Source organism: Paramormyrops kingsleyae, chromosome 3 (assembly GCF_048594095.1).
Source record: "Paramormyrops kingsleyae isolate MSU_618 chromosome 3, PKINGS_0.4, whole genome shotgun sequence".
NCBI classification, from domain to species: domain Eukaryota; kingdom Metazoa; phylum Chordata; class Actinopteri; order Osteoglossiformes; family Mormyridae; genus Paramormyrops; species Paramormyrops kingsleyae.
In genome coordinates this window covers 12,404,777-12,410,994 of record NC_132799.1, presented here as the reverse complement: position 1 = coordinate 12,410,994, position 6,218 = coordinate 12,404,777, and positions in this window count along the sequence as shown.

The window sequence follows — 6,218 nt, the reverse complement described above, 5'->3', positions numbered from 1 at the left end:
CACACAGCATTGATCAGGGCATCGCGCTGGAAAGCCAGAGATCTGCTGCCAGCCTCGATTTAAATCATGCGTAGCAGGGTGGTCACGGACACAACGTGCGGCCACAGCTAACATGTCACACGTCTTGGGCCCTGCTTTTATTGGCGTCACCGCACGAGTGTGGAAACAGTAATTACCTTTATGCACATATTCACAAAAGTGATATTCATTCATGCATGCTTCCTAATTCATTCTAAAATCACAATCTACAATGCAGCATTATCCCTTGCGGTACAATGCCGCATTGGAACGGGATGGGAGGCGTTTCCTGGAAAGTGCTGTTAGGAGCAGGTTGTGGTCCTTCTCACAGCAATCTTCCTGCAGGGGGCGGTGTGGGGCTCAGCAGGTTAGGACACTGTGCTTGAGAGCAAAAGGTCACCAGTTCAAATCCCGGGACAGGCACAATGATTTCGCCATTGGACCTTAACTTCTAATCGCTCTATAGGTTTTCTGAACCTGATTTTTCAAATGATGTGTTCTGTTTTGAGTATAAGCTTTGGAAAAATATAAAACATTTGGAAAAAAAACAAGTACATTCAGCTCTTGCACATAAAGTTTCTTTGCTGTTAACAGATCATGATGAGCTGCGTTTGGTTGTGTTGCCAGCGTCTCTGTTCCTATTTAGCGGTAACTTTGTGGCAGCATTTTATGGCCCGAATCTGTAGGAATGTACCGTAAATATGATGTGAGCCTGGTAGGATTCAGTCTGATAAACTGTTGGTTTCAGCACAGTTTCTGGCTAAATGTTTAATTTTTCTGTTAGAACAAAATGATGTATTCCAACAAAATCTAATCAAAAGCTCTGCAAATGTCTCATAACAGTGCTTTGACATGAAATGAACAGTGATGCTTTATTAAACATGAACATGACAGTGCTTTCTATAGATATATATCAAAAATAGTCTGCGGTCTGGCCAGGCTTTAGACGGTGACCTTGCATGTGGCGAGTAATTAGATATGGTTTTATGCAAAATGAATGTTCAACATCACAGTCAGCACCAGTATACCAGGGACCTCATAAAGCAACGGTGGGTTTTATTGAGCAACCACAATTTCATGCTTGCTTCCCAACTAAGTGCTGTTTACGAGCAGACTTGGTTTCAGTTCAGAGTACAGAATGCTAATAAACTCCGTGGGAAATTACCCAAAGGATCACGACAGAGGCCTCCTGCTTGGGGTCCAATGGACTGTTTAACAGGCACCATCTAATCATTAGCTCTCCTGTGAGGTAAAAGATACAACCGTGACTCCCTCCTCCTATCCACACTGCCCTACAAGGCAGCTCTTCAACCTTTGCTCCAACGCAGCTCAATGGCTTAAGTGCAAATTATCAATAGGCTTTAATCTCACTTAGCAGGGTGCGGAATCTTATTAAGCTGAATGATTCAGATGGCTGCGTACAGAGAAGCGAAACCTCTTTGCGTCCGAGCCAAAGCCACGGAGCACATCGAGCACAGTCAAAGCGGGGGCGCTGGAAGTCTTGACTCTTAACTGCTTGATTAAATCGCACTGGTATTGCTCGTGACAGGGAGCACAGTTAACAGTAAAGGATATTCGTGGTGGAATATCTGATGATATCAATGAGCGACAGTGTGCCACAATTTTAGCAGTGTTAGGAGGTGGTGCTGTGCATCTGTGCCTCTCACTGAAAGATCGCCGGTTCTAGCCCATCCTCGGTAGAATAGTCACATGTCCGTGTGTCCTTCAGCAAGGCCTTTATACCCCCATCTGCTGCATGGTGGCCACCCCTTCACTGTGACCCCCAAGCTTGATTTCACCTGCATTAGGGGCAAGAATTTCCCCATAGGGATTAATAAATCTCTATTCTAATAGGAAGAGATCCTAATGCAGCAGCACATATATATCAACTAAAGCTTCATTCATTTTCCAGCTAAATATATATTAGCAAAAAGAACATATTGTCATACTGATGATAGTTGATTATTAATATGAGGCTTATTAAGAAGATATCGTCTCTTGCTGCGTCACGTTGGTGTTTCCACATGTTGGAATGTCACTCAAGGGTTTTATCAGCATGTCAGGCAGTTATTTAGCACAGCATGTCTCAGGGTAGATGGTGAAGCGCAGATCACAGCTGAGACCTCAGTGCCATGTGTAAAAATGCTGAGCAGCGACGCCTGAGACAGGATTAGACGCATTTGTCTTGTTAGCATGTTTTACCGTCACCCCCAGCCATGGACGTGAGTGGGGGCATCTTCCCAAGCACCAGGCTGATCTCAGGCCTGGGCTCCTATGGGATAGGGGCCTCTGGCTCCCTGGGGTGCTAAGGGGATTATCTTACAGAGCTGTCAAAACAAATGAGACACAGAGGCTAAATGCTAATCCCTTATCCTGCTTTAGAGAAGAATTTGGACCACTTTGTTTCTGATCTAATGCCAAAGATACCATTTCATATTGTATTTATACATCAAGCTGTAACAATGGAACAAGTTATCGGTGCTCTATGGGGTATTAAAGTTAAAGATTTCATTTGAGGATTTTGTTAGGAATTAAATATAGTTTTTATTTTCTTCCTTCCAATGATGAGTTTTCTTAGAATTTTTCCCCACTGAACACCAAAGGATGAGCAGCACGGTGGTTCCCCACGAGACCCCCACACATACAGTAAATGGCACAGACCATGGAAGACATCTGAATAAGGGGGGCGGGGCTGCATAATTTCAAGGCAGGAGTGGGGGGGGGCATATTCACTGAAACAGGCATGTGTTACTTATGTATGACTACAGAACAATTCAGGCTTATATTAATAAAGTTTGTCAGTTTGCATTGAATTATTTGTAGATAATTTCTTTCGTGATTGTACATCACTGCATTGTTAAGGATGCCCCAAAAGATACCCAGGCACAGTTACCTGGGTGGTCCCCCTGATTCCACAGTCCATGGAGAATGGAGACAGGGTTTGATACACACACACACACACACACGGGCTTGTAATTATATCTTTGTGCGGACTCTCTATTCATTTCTGTGGGAAATACTCTAATCCCAACATGACCCAATCTTAACCATAATTAACCAAACAAAATACAAGACTTTTGGCATTTTTACTTTTTTGATTGCATTCACAGATCTTTGTGGGGACTTGAAAAATGCTCCCCAAAAAGCAGATTTTTATTACAATGTAATATAAACCTAATCCACACACACAAACACATTTACGGTAGACTGGATTTCCCATCTGCAACAGCGATAGCTTGCTGTTTCCACAGTGGCACATTTGAAGACGTGCGCAGTATATTTCTTCAGATGTGTGCATCTCGTGTTGTATGTTTTTCTGGTGTGTTAAAGGTCCATAGATAGGGATTTCCCTTCAAGATGTCTTTAATTCAGTTAGGAAGTGGCAGTGCAAATCTAGCATCATCGGGGCCACGAGTAAAGAGAGACTGTACAGTACGGACACTGAGCCACTGAGAAGTCGCCCTCTTCTCTCTGGATACCTGCCTCTGGCCCGTCTGCATGCTGGTTTTTGTCCAGCATCAGCTGCCCCTTTTGTGAAATTAGGAGGACAGATTTATGTGGTGCATATGAACAGGACAGACTCTTAGCTCTTTTGCAGAAATGTGCCTAATCCCGAATCTCATGGGGAGAATTCTTTGCTCAGATGCAGGGCTGCACACAAAGCCACGGGTTGAAGGAGTTTGGAGGTTTACAGGGGTCATGTTTGGGGGGGGGGAGATGCTCTCCGTGCGCACAGGCAGTACTGCTTCCCCCTATAAGCGACTCCTGTTTCGACCTGGACCCGCCGAGCAGGGGCGAGAAAGTGCCCGGTGAGCTGCTTATGCTGCACTTCTTCAAGACGCTCTGGAGAGGAGTGCGTTGCTCGACCCTCCCCCTGCTGTGCTCCAGTATAATTCAGGCAGCCTCAGTAGACACTAGGAGCCAACCGGCCTTCAACTGACAGACAAAGTGATGAGATTTCACATCAGGTTGCGGCGACACTCAATCCTCGCAGCTGCCTTCCAACAGAACATTACCAGCTTTAGGAAAAAGAAACAAATCTTTTAATACCTAAAGCTGGAACCGTATTTTCCGGAATTTTTGGAGGTCTGTGTGTTACATACCGTCTTATTGATATTCAGAGCTATACAGAAATTACGGAATTTCATAGCATGGAATTAAAGCATAATTCCATTTCCGGATCGGTTTTGTCACAGTAGGGATGTAAACCTGTTCAGGCCAGCTAGCTGAGCATAACTTGCTGGAGCGGAAGGTTCTCGTGGTGCCAAGCTTCAGACGCTGAAGGGGTCTGAGATGTAAGTTACAGTGTCAGCATTTTCTGTAAGAATTGTACCGAGGCGCTAAACTCTGCGCCGCGGCTGTGAAACTGATCAGTATCTCACTGCTTGGGCCACTTTCCCTGGGTATCAGATCATGGGTGATGTCAGCTGCTCCAGCATTGACAGCTATCTGTTTGCTTTGTGTCAGATCTATCAGAACATCTAGACGGCTCCGACTGCAGTGTTTGGTTTTGTTAAATTAGGGCAGCGCTTATCAGGCAGTCTTATCGACATTTTCTGCGGTGTTTTTCTGTCAAACACGTTGCTCGGAAGCCGCTAGAGTGGCAGAGCCGCTGGCATGTGTAACGTAAACACAGGATTACCTTCTAAGCGCCACATCAAGGGGGACACCGCGGAGCGCATTTTAATTGAATTTAGAAGGCCTCCCTCCTCTGGCGTCTGAGAGCTCGCTCGAGGCGTCCCAGCAACCAGTGGTCCGGGCAGGAAACATGTCCACCGGCTGGCTGGGGGCCCAGGAAGAGGCTGCCAAAGGCAGCGAGAGGGGAAGTGCCGATGCCAGCCGGGCCGGGCACTGAAACCGAGGAGGTACTTGCACTCAATAAATTGCACACCCTCTACTGTGTTAGCCTTGGAGAGGAGCGACCACGTGTGCACACAGTGCACACGCACAGACCACACGCCACACACACGAATGCCACTACTGGTGTCTCATCCCCCATCACCTTGGTGCCAAAGTACTATGAGAGGTTGGGGGGTGGGGTGGGGGGGCTTTAACGACTAGGGCGGCCGTACTTCTAGAGGAGTCAAAACTCCCCCTGGCCCAGCCAAGAAGCACAGGGGGAAATATTGGCAGATACAAATGGCTGTAGTGAGTTATTACAGTAGGCTTTTTTTCCCTGAGGTTTCACATGTATTTATTCTGCATTATGTTTGGTTTTCCTCAGCGCTGGCTGCTGAGGACCACGCCGGTGGGCGGATCGATTTCTGTGGCCTTGTCAGGTACATTCTAGCATGCAGCACCATGGACACGCTTCCGTGAGTCCCACAAACAGCGGAACACGCCTGCCGCCTCAACCGCAAACATCCTGGTGGTGCGTTTGGCATCTGCAAGGGAATTAGAATAATAAATAAATCCTTAATTATCTGGTCGGGCAGAATAACTCTTTGAGCAAAATATGTGGACAAGTCTGAAGCTGTACAGATAGATCTGAAATCATGAAACAAACCAGCTCTGCGAGGGGACGGCACCCAGATTTATTAAGTGAGAACCCTGTTGTATATTTTATTTAGGTACTTGGCCAAGCTCATTTCCACAAATACCCTGTTTTATTTAAGTACTTTGCACAGCTTGTTTCAGTGAGTACTCTGTTGTATGTTCTACTGAGGTACTTGGCTCAGCATTTTTCAGTGAGTACCCAGTCATATGTTTTTTTTAGGTACTTGGTCCAACTTGCTTCAGTGAGTACTCTGTTTTATGTTCTACTGAGGTACTTGGCTCAGCATTTTTCAATGAGTACCCAGTCATATGTTTTTTTTAGGTACTTGGTTCAACTTGCTTCAGTGAGTACTCTGTTGTGTGTTTTATTTAGGTACTTGGTCCAATGTGTGAGTATTGTGTCATACAGTATGTTTCATTTAGGTACAGTACGTGGTCCAGCTTGCTGCAGTGAATACTCTGTTGTCCTCAACATGTTTGCCAGACCTGTCCAGGTCTGAGAGATTTGCCCTTAGCTGACTGCAGTCCTACGTTCAGCTAACAGCACAAAAGTGAAGCACATGGGGCTGTTAAATCCTTTCTTGCTTCACTGACTTCCTTGCTTTTTTGTCTGTGATGGGACCAATGATACATCCAAACATTCCTGAATCGCTTCTCTGGAAGCTGAGACTGTGTAAATAATTCTCGAGTGTTTAAAAGCATCG